The sequence below is a fragment of the Natator depressus genome, chromosome 2 (assembly GCF_965152275.1).
Source record: "Natator depressus isolate rNatDep1 chromosome 2, rNatDep2.hap1, whole genome shotgun sequence".
Classification (NCBI taxonomy): Eukaryota; Metazoa; Chordata; order Testudines; family Cheloniidae; genus Natator; species Natator depressus.
In genome coordinates, this window is record NC_134235.1 from 9382151 (window position 1) to 9393515 (window position 11365).

The window sequence follows — 11365 nt, forward strand, 5'->3', positions numbered from 1 at the left end:
TTGGGCTCTGCCCTGTGTGCTGGATGACAAATCTCCCCCAAGGAGCGGGTTCCCCAAATGGGGATTTTAAAAAGCACCAATGAATCAGCCCGGTTCCCCTTGCGAGAGCAGCCTCGCCCAGTGTTCTTGTACATAATGTTTTTCACCAGAGGATCGGGAACAGCTAGTGATGTAAGGAGGTTACGGGGGAGGGATGGGGTGGTTTTGGCATCAGGGGAAAAGTGCCATTGAAGACGTGAGAAAAGGGAGGGTTCCATCACTCCAGCTATTGTCTGCATTCAATGTTTGTGATGCCAAACCATAGACTAGTCCCATAACCTTAAAAACCTCTCTGATAGAATTCTGAAGTGATAGCAACACTGACTCCAAGATTAAAATCTGTTCCATGAGGTGACAAGCCCAAGCCCAAGCTCTTGCTCCCTCAAACCAGAATGTTCACTGCTACTTGTGCCGGACGCACTGTCTCACGCTGCAATGCTGCTCCTCCTCCTTAGCTGCTGATGAGCATTTACTGCTGTCTAGATCTGAACAAAATACCTGGTTTTTACCTTGGCAATAATAAGACTTAGCTCTTTATGCTTTGTACTGTAACTGCACTTATAGGGTGACCATATATCCTGATTGTATAGGGACAGTCCCCATTTTCGGGGCTTTTTCTTATATAGGCACCTATTACCCTGCCTTGGTCCTGATTTTTGACCCTTGCTATCTGGTCACCCTAAGCTCTTATAAATATAGTCCAACAGTTTGAAAGTAAATTATCACAGTCTGGTTACAGAACTAAACAACTAAATGACTCCTGGTCTGGTGGTATGTCTCCAACCGTCACTGCACAATGGTGCAAGAAGCCTTTCAGCAAAGGCAGGTTATTCCATAACTTCCCAATAGGGAACGTTTCTTTCCAAACCCATCCATTATAGGTTGATCTATGACCCGAAGCATGACGGTTTCAATCTCTTCCAAACTTTTTTTTTAAACTCTGAATGTTCTTATCTAAATAAATATCTAATCATGTTTATGAATCCTGCTCAGCGATTCATGATCTCTCCGTGGTATCTTTTGGCAATGAGTTCCACTGGCAAATTTTGCATTGTGTATTTCCTTTTTAAATCAGCTGTCTTTTAATTTAATTGATTTATTGTCCTTTTCACACATTCAGTACAAGACAGTGGGATGGGATCCCATTCTACTTTGTATATACCATGTATTATTTTGCATATCTTTTTATCATGTCCCCTTATTCACTGTGTCTCAGTCTGAAAAGAGCTGAACTGTTTGCTTTAATCTCCATCTATGGAAAGTTTCAGTCTTTCTCTGCCTCTGGTTTGTTACTGGCTTGTTGACTCCTCCTGGGGAGGGACTTGGGTTGTGAACGTCATTTAATAGTATTATTACTTATTTGTTTAGGAGACATGGCCCAGGAGGTGCCATTATGGGAGGTGGTGTACAAACACAGAGCAATGATATTTTGCATGCTTGTACGGCCCATGCTAATTCATGGTGTGCTGCTTTGTTCACTGCGCTCTATGTAGTATTTTATGAGTAGGGCTGGCTGGTGGAACAGAAAATTGGATTCCAATAGTTAAGTTGCCAGAAAAATTATCCCACCCTGAGATGAAAAGCTAAAAACTTGAAAATGTTTTGGAAACACTGAAACATGATCTGGTTCCCCCAGGTCACTGAGAGCCACTGCCTGAAACTGCACGCTCCTCCCTATTGCTATGGCCTGTGTGCTGTGAGGGGACTGACGGAAGGCTAGCAAGGCTTTGGGCAGGCACGCTGCTCGGAGGGCTGAGCTCTGCATGCGAGGCCTGCCCGAATACTGCCAGGAAATTCTCTGACACTGATGAGAAACATCCCTCGAGGCCAGGATCTATTTGTAGGGCAAAAATTACACTGGATCTGCTTGCATGTGATGCACTTTTGTCTGTGGGGCAGCTGGAGGGAAAGGTCAGGCTGGTCTTCACTGAGTTAATGGGCTTGGCGGGCTGTGCTACTGTGGAAGTCCTTAGCTGACCAGAGACAGTCAGAGACTTAATCCTTTCTGCCAGAGGCAAAGCTGAACAGCTGCTGTCCTTATCTGTCCTCTGGAAGGGCAAAGCCAGCTGCTGTCTTGGTCAGAAGAGCCCTCCTGGTTCATAAGTGAAGAACCTGCTCCCAGCTGATCAGCTCCTGTGCACAGTGGACCGACCGGCTGCAGGACTCAGCGGGGGTGTGTGGCTGCCTCCTTTAGCGAGGTGAAGGCATGAGTCTTTCCTGCAATAACCCCTCACTCACTCCTGTTGCCCCCTGCTCTGCTCACACCCTGTTGGGTGGAGGGGGCAGGGGTGTCTGACTTCAGATGCCACAACAGAAGGGCTCTTCAGCTAGCAAGCTTGCATCACCTAGCTCTACCCTTAGGGTGCCCCAATGCCCAGGCAAGTAGCTAACACCTATTTGACTCATCTGCCAGCAGCCTGATTTATTTCTTCCTCCCCCCCAACCTCCCTGCAACTCCCCATCATTTCTGTGGCCTACTACAGGCTGAGAGCCTCACAACCTTTATCTTCACACCACCCTGGGAGCTGGGGCTGTGCTATAGTCCCCACTGTGCACCTGGGAACACAGAGTACCTGATCTGCCCATGGTCACAGGCAGAGCAGTGACTTGAGTAGCTCGTGTAGGCTGAGCCTGAGGCTAACACCCTAACGCTGGGCCAGCTTGGACCTTTGGGCAGGTGTATGACATCGGAAAGGTCCACAGGAGCAATCGGTGCGTTAGGGCAGCTGCTCTGTTCTGCTCAGCCAAAGGGAGTAAAATGCAGCGTGAGTGGGGGGCCTGCAGCAGACACAGAGCAAGCTGCTGCACCACCCCCCTCCCCACAGGTGCTTGGGTCAGAGAAGGTCGGGGGGGGGGGAAGGTGGAGCAGTGGCTGGCTAGCGTTGAGTGCTGGCTCGCCTTTGCATAGGCCCGAGGGGCCAGACCAGCCCCTGGAGCAGAGAACCAGAGGGACCCCTGCATGATTAAAGGAGGGGGAGCTATGGCTGCATGCACCCAGCCAGAGCTGGGCACCTTACAGCCGTGGGCTCGCTGGGCCGGGCCGATGTGGTCTTGCCTCAGCAGAGCTCAATGCCCCCTCGCGGTCCCTACCAAAGTGCCGACCCTGGCGAGCAATGGAGCAGCACGTGCCTCCTTCTCCTGCGATACAGCAGGCAGCCAGCGGGGGAGCTGCTGAGCACACTCCTGGCTCACCCTGGTGCTGCAAAGCAGGAAGGGGGGCGGGGGGGGGGGGGGGGGGCGTTGCTGGGCCTTGTAGCTTTAAAGGAAGAAGCAACCCTTAGCGTGGCTCTGAAAGGCCCAGGAGCGGGCTGGGCATGGCTGAGCGCCCCGTGTTGGGGAAATTCAGGGCCGGAGAGCAGCAAGGCCCCTTGCTCCGCCTCACCCAAAAAGGCCCAGCAGTGACTGTTAGCCCCCGGTCCCGCCCACCAGGAGTGACCAAAGCAGGCACAGCCGTTTGCCTGCTAGGGAAAGGCTGGGCTGGCCCGCGTGACACTCTGAGGGGGGAGGGCGGGCACCACCCGAGGAGGCAGCAGCTGTGCACGTCTCCAGGCGGGCCTGGTAGCAGTGAGCACTGTGCCCTAGGCCGTGATGCACGCCTGCTCGCCCCCTTCCGAGCCCTGGGAGGGCCTACGAGGTCAGCAGTCGGGTGCGGGGAGCTAGCAGAGCGTGTGTAATGCCCACAGACCCGTCGGCAGGCGGGATCAAACCGAGGACCTCTGGAGCTTAGTGCATGAGCCTCTACCCTCTACCGCATGAGCTAAACGCCAGCTGGGGTAGAGCAGCCTCGTTTATTGCTTTCTCTCTGGTCTCAGTGCCATGAGCTGGGACAAAACACCACACCCAGGAGGTGTGTAGGTTACACAAGCGCTTTACACCCAGCAATAATGGCAGCATTGCCTCATCCCCGGTCAGGCTTGGATTTCATGCGCCCGCTGATTGGCCCCAGGTACGCTACCCCACGGCGCTGCCACTCATGCACTCCCAGCCCGTTTGGTTTGGCCGCCGCACTGTGTCAGGCTTTAGCCCAGCGGTCAGCTGCCAGGCAGCACAACCCAAGAGCCCTGGGGAGCTGATTTTCTTCACCTAAAGCCGCTAAAGGGGGCATGGAGCTGATGAGCAGGAAATGGGACCACCCCAATCAGTGCCCCCCCCCTTACTGTGACCCAAGGTGTCTGTGCTGTCCACCAGCTGCAAGACCGCATGGAAGGGGCCGCGGGCACGTGGGCTGGGTGCCAGCAGATTAGTGCCAAAGGCCTTCAGAAAAGCATAGCGGGACAGGTCAGTGCAGTAAGGGCTGCCACCAGCACTGGCTATGGCGAGACAGGCAGAGAATGGGGTACAGAGCTGGAGCCTGAGCAAGGGGAAAGCAGCTTGTTGAAGGCACAGGGACAGCCCCAACATGGGGCTGGAGATGCTGGCAGGGCACCGAGAGGGCTACAGGGAGAGGGACGCACCGTCCTGCTGCTCTCTCAAGAAACAGGCAAGGTTCTAGGCCGAGGTGGAAGGTGGCCGAGCAGTGACTGAGCCCAGGAGGGACAATGGCAGGAAGACGCACAAGTGCAGATGAGGTCTGTAGCATGGAAGGTAGCAGGAGCCTGATGAATCAGCCGCCTCCCTGCATAGACTCAGGAACACAGGGCTGGAAAACACTCACATAATTCTGTCACTCTGCTGGTAATGCTGGCATGTCCCCTAGAAAGAGCTGGCAGGATTTGCCTCTAATGCCTCACCCCGTTAGCATTTCCCAGCAAGCTTGTGACCTGCTAAGTGGCTCACACCGCACTGAGAGGTAAGGGTGCTGGGAGGGGGGCTCTAGGCAGCAAGGCCCCAGGGACTATAGTATTTCAGCAAAGCCCAGACCCTCCTACAACTTATTGGGTTTGCTCCTGGGCTATGCCAGTTTCCTCACCCATACCCAGCCTGGGAATCTGCAATCCTTCAAGATTGACTTGAGCATCTTCTTGCCCAGTGTGTCCCCCAGTAATGAAAATGAATTACTTTGTCCTATATTCACCTCCCCAACCAGGAACTGTTACTGCTGGCTCCTACTTCCAGGAGTGAATCATTTTAAAATGTGGTATGTAATGCATCTGTTTACCTAAAACAGCTGCCTACACTCAAAGAGCCCTGTCCATTAGCTAGTGTTGCTCTAAATTAATCCATCTTTTATGGTGCAAATGATGCTACCAGATTAGAATGGTCAGTTTACACTTACTGTTCACACGTGAGAATAACTGCAACAAAAGGTTCAAGTCAGTGGAAGAATGAAGGCAAAAATATTCCCATCAAATAGCTTACAGAATACCTGATATTGAGCATTGGGTCCTCGCAAAAAGCTTTGAATTTTCTCTCCAAGAGAGAAGTTTATTTAGTTAAGTCAGTGGTGCCCTCTGCTGTCTGTGTCAAGAAACAATCGTAGTTCTTTTTTTAGACACACAAAACCCGCCCCAGTCCCGTAGAATAGAGCCAAATGAGACATTTCATTTTCCCTGGCTGTGGCACTTACACTTAACTAGCCACTGCTTAAAAACAGCTGCATTAAGCTGCAGCTCAGTATTTTCCCCTTTGCATTTCGATGTCCGAATGAAACGGTTTTTAGAGTCACTTTTGAAATGGGAACACGAAGCTCAAACAAGTTCCCTGATTCCCAGCATGGATCTGCCCCAGAAGCCAGCACACCAGAGAGTGTTTTATGCTCTTAGGGGATGGCCTCCCTGTTAGCTGACACACCAGGTAGTGACGGGGGATTCTCCAGAGCTATGAGCGTGAGCTGTTACAGCTTGCACTAAAATACCAGGTCTCTGCCATTGTGGGCTTTAACAGACACGTGGCATCTGCAGAGTAGGCCCAGAGGGATCCAGCAACACTTACTTACATCCTCTGCTCACAGGAAGTTCATCCCAAGCATCTGAGACCCACACCAGTTTGAATCCAAGATGAGCCTTGTATTTAGCTGTGACACTGATTAAGTTTCCCAGACCTGAAGAGCAGCTCTGTGTAAGCTCAAAAGCTTGTTTCTCTCACCAAGAGAAGTTGGTCCAGTAAAAGCTATTACCTCCCCCACCTTGTTGTACTAATATCGGAGACCGACACAATAACACTGCATACGTTAAATAACTACAGGTATGTAAGAGATCCCCATTGCAGAGCCTGCTTGAGGCAGCACTGGGCTTGCATTGCCCAAGGTGCACAAAACAAGATACTACTGGAATGTCACTGGAACAAGAAAACAAAGAAAAGTGGCCAGATACTGAGATAAATATATTCAGGCTAAGCCTGTGAAATTCAGGTTAGAGTGCTAAAGACCTAGCTGTAGTGAGACCACTGGCCTTGCTAGCTGGCAGCACCTGATGAAGGATGGTGAGATTACAAAAGGAAAAACAGCCTGATTCTTAAAGGGGGTTGAGTGCCTGCAGCTTCCACAGACTTCTACAGGAGTGTGCTCCTCTCAGCATCCAGTTTTTGAGGCAGTAGGAAGAAAAAGGGGGCAAGGGCAATTAAAATGCAGTCTAACCACCTTTCCTGGAAACCAGCAAGAGCTGAGAAAGCAGTGACCTTATGAGCACCTGAAGGCCAATGGGAGAATGAGCAACCACCACCAAGGTGGTACCACTCAACAGAAGCTACTAGATCGCACGCCCTGGTTCTCATGGGTGACTTTAATTTCCCTGATATTTGCTGGGAGAGCAATACAGCGGTGCATAGACAATCCAGGAAGTTTTTGGAAAGCGTAGGGGACAATTTCCTGGTGCAAGTGTTAGACAAGCCAACTAGGGGGGGAGCTTTTCTTGACCTGCTGCTCACAAACAGGGAAGAATTAGTGGGGGAAGCAAAAGTGGATGGGAATCTGGGAGGCAGTGACCATGAGATGGTCGAGTTCAGGATCCTGACACAGGGAAGAAAGGTAAGCAGCAGGATATGGACCCTGGACTTCAGGAAAGCAGACTTCGACTCCCTCAGGGAGCGGATGGGTAAGATCCCCTGGGGGACTAACATGAAGGAGTCCAGGAGAGCTGGCTGTATTTCAAGGAATCCCTGTTGAGGTTACAGGGACAAACCATCCCGATGAGTCGAAAGAATAGTAAATATGGCAGGCGACCAGCTTGGCTTAACGGTGAAATCCTAGCGGATCTTAAACATAAAAAAGAAGCTTACAAGAAGTGGAAGGTTGGACATATGACCAGGGAAGAGTATAAAAATATTGCTTGGGCATGTAGGAATGAAATCAGGAGGGCCAAATCGCACCTGGAGCTGCAGCTAGCAAGAGATGTCAAGAGTAACAAGAAGGGTTTCTTCAGGTATGTTGGCAACAAGAAGAAAGCCAAGGAAAGTGTGGGCCCCTTACTGAATGAGGGAGGCAACCTAGTGACAGAGGATGTGGAAAAAGCTAAAGTACTCAATGCTTTTTTTGCCTCTGTCTTCACTAACAAGGACAGCTCCCAGACTGCTGCGCTGGGCATCGCAACATGGGGAGTAGATAGCCAGCCCTCTGTGGAGAAAGAGGTGGTTAGGGCTATTTAGAAAAGCTGGATGTGCACAAGTCCATGGGGCCGGACGAGTTGCATTCGAGAGTGCTAAAGGAATTGGCGGATGTGATTGCAGAGCCATTGGCCATTATCTTTGAAAACTCTTGGCGAACGGCGGAAGTCCCAGATGACTGGAAAAAGGCTAATGTAGTGCCAATCTTTAAAAAAGGGAAGGAGGAGGATCCTGGGAACTACAGGCCAGTCAGCCTCACCTCAGTCCCTGGAAAAATCATGGAGCAGGTCCTCAAGGAATCAATCCTGAAGCACTTAGACAAGAGTAAAGTGATCAGGAACAGTCAGCATGGATTCACCAAGGGAAGGTCATGCCTGACTAATCTAATCGCCTTCTATGATGAGATTACTGATTCTGTGGATGAAGGGAAAGCAGTGGATGTATTGTTTCTTGACTTTAGCAAAGCTTTTGACACGGTCTCCCTCAGTATTCTTGTCAGCAAGTTAAAGAAGTATGGGCTGGATGAATGTACTATAAGGTGGGTAGAAAGTTGGCTAGATTGTCGGGCTCAACGGGTAGTGATCAATGGCTCCATGTCTAGTTGGCAGCCGGTGTCAAGTGGAGTGCCCCAGGGGGTCGGTCCTGGGGCCGGTTTTGTTCAATATCTTCATAAATGATCTGGAGGATGGTGTGGATTGCACTCTCAGCAAATTTGCGGACGATACTAAACTGGGAGGAGTGGTAGATACGCTGGAGGGCAGAGATAGGATACAGAGGGACCTAGACAAATTGGAGGATTGGGCCAAAAGAAACCTGATGAGGTTCAATAAGGATAAGTGCAGGGTCCTGCACTTAGGACGGAAGAACCCAATGCACAGCGACAGACTAGGGACCGAATGGCTAGGCAGCAGTTCTGCGGAAAAGGACCTAGGGGTGACAGTGGACGAGAAGCTGGATATGAGTCAGCAGTGTGCCCTTGTTGCCAAGAAGGCCAATGGCATTTTGGGATGTATAAGTAGGGGCATAGCGAGCAGATCGAGGGACGTGATCGTTCCCCTCTATTCGACATTGGTGAGGCCTCATCTGGAGTACTGTGTCCAGTTTTGGGCCTCACACTACAAGAAGGATGTGGATAAATTGGAGAGAGACCAGCGAAGGGCAACAAAAATGATTAGGGGTCTGGAACACATGACTTATGAGGAGACGCTGAGGGAACTGGGATTGTTTAGTCTGCAGAAGAGAAGAATGAGGGGGGATTTGATAGCTGCTTTCAACTACCTGAGAGGCGGTTCCAGAGAGGATGGTTCTAGACTATTCTCAGTGGTAGAAGAGGACAGGACAAGGAGTAATGGTCTCAAGTTGCAGTGGGGGAGGTTTAGGTTGGATATTCGGAAAAACTTTTTCACTAGGAGGGTGGTGAAACACCGGAATGCGTTACCTAGGGAGGTGGTAGAATCTCCTTCCTTGGAAGTTTTTAAGGTCAGGCTTGACAAAGCCTTGGCTGGGATGATTTGATTGGGGATTGGTCCTGCTTTGAGCAGGGGGTTGGACTAGATGACCTCCTGAGGTCCCTTCCAACCCTGATATTCTATGATTCTAAGCTAGAGATCCTGGGCCAGATCCTGGGCTGGCGTATATTAGTATTTCCCTCAATAGACCTGCACCAATTTATATCAGCTGAGGATCTGGACCAAGTTATTTTTTTCAAAGAGGCAATGCAGCTGCCTTCAGGAAAGCATTCGAGACCATTCCACAAACAGTATCAGTAGGTACTACCAGGGTTGAATCTACCATACGTGTAGCCACAGAAGTCAGTCAGATGTTCAGTGACAGTGCAGGTGATTGCAGGATATAGTTTCTGATTTGCTTACTCAACCTATGTATGTGGTAGAATGGAAACACAAGGCTGGACTAGAGTAAATATTCCTGATTAGCGTCAAGTTGGGTAGAGGTATCGAAGGGAGGGGGCCAGGGGGGATTGGTTCCTGGGACCAGTGCTATTCCTCATCCTCACTGGAAGCTGAAAGGAAACTATAATAATGCAGGTTGTGGCTGTCCTGAAGTTAAGAGAGATTGTAAATGGTTTAAAGAACACATGATTAAGATACAATTCACTCTCGTAAGTTACAGAAGAGAGCTGAAATCTGTTGAAGTAGATCAGGGGTGGGCAAACTTCTTGGCCCAAGGGCCACCTCAGGGTTGCAAAACTGTATGGAGGACTGGGTAGGGAAGACAGTGCCTCCACAAACAGCCTGACCCCCGCCGCCTATCCACCCACCCCGACTTCCCACCCCTTGACTGCCCCCCTCAGAACCTCCAACCCATCCAACTCCCCCTGCTCCTTGTCCCCTGACCACCCCCTCCCGGGACCCCTGCCCCTAACCGCCCCCAGGATCCCCCCCCATGGTTCCTGTCCCCTGACTGCCCCAACTCCTATCCACACCTCTGTCCCCTGGGACCCCCTGCCCCCAAACCCCCCCCCCCCACCATACTGCTCAGAGCGGCAGGAGCTCGCAGCCCTGCAGTCCGGAGCCAGCCACGCCGCCGGGCCGCCCAGCAGGAGAGAGCGCTGGCGGCACAGAGAGCTGAGGCTGCGGGGGAGCGCGGACAGCAGTGGACGGGACGGGGACTAGCCTCCCCGGCCAGGAGCTCAAGGGCTGGGCAGGATGGTCCCACAGACCGGACATGGCCCACGAGCCGTAGTTTGCCCACCTCTGAAGTAGATCCAGCATGACATCTATGCAGGAAGGACTGAAATGACACACAATATAGGCCGCACAACAGCACCCCAGGGAAGGACCTGGGGGATTAGTAGGATAATACTGAGTAAGAGTCAATACTATAGCAAAATAAAGGCATATTATATTGGATCATATTAAGAGTAACATGAGTGCTCCAACGAGCAAGGAAATTATCCACCTCTACTTGCCTCTGGTTAGTTTCTCGATCCCTGAAACACTGCACTCAGTTTTCAGCAGCATGGGCCAGATCCTCACCTGATGTAAATCAGCCTCTCTCCACTGATTACCTTTGGTGCTATCTTGATTTAGATCAGCTGAGGATCTGGGTCCATGTTATTAAAAAGAGGAAAAAGTAGTGAGTAACTTCAAAGGCAGACAAGCAAAACTGAGGAAAGGTTGGAGGAAAAAGGCCTAACAGGATCAAGAGAACTGGGTATTAACATTATCAGGGGACATTGATGGGAGACATGGCTATACACAGAGATACAGATCTTATAAAGGGGACTAGATCAATAAACTCAGTATTAGTCATGGAGGGCAGGTGATCGTGTTGCCATACTGTGTTCTAACTGGCTTAGAGAACACTCTTATTAATACTGCTATAGAGGGAGTATGTCTGAGCACGGGATTGGAAGCCAGGAATTCCTGAGTATTATGGCAGGTGGCACTAGGCTGCACTGTTACATTGTCTGTTAAAGTTCTTTTTTGTGACGTGTGAGCAGGTTTCCACTCTTGGGAAGATATGCTGTGTGTGTTGTGGTTAGTTTTGAGTTCTACAAGTTGTGTGTGGAGGCAGCTTTATGAGACAGGGCACTGTGCAAGCAGCAGGAGTGTCTGCAGTCTCCCTAGGGCTCTGCTTAGAGTCAGTTCTTGAGGCAGGGTTGCTCCAAGGAAACCACATACTGGTGCTGAGCTGAGATTTGTGGCTGAAGGATTGCCCCGCCTGCTGTTTGACCATTTCATTTCAGGACTGTGGTGTGCGTGCGCGCGCAAATAAAGCAAGTTGCACTTAAGAGTATATCCAGACTCGGTCACTAATGTCTCCTTCCCTGGAAAGCAGAACTGCAAGGCCCAGAACATCTGCTGCTGCTCTGTAGTGGGGCCAC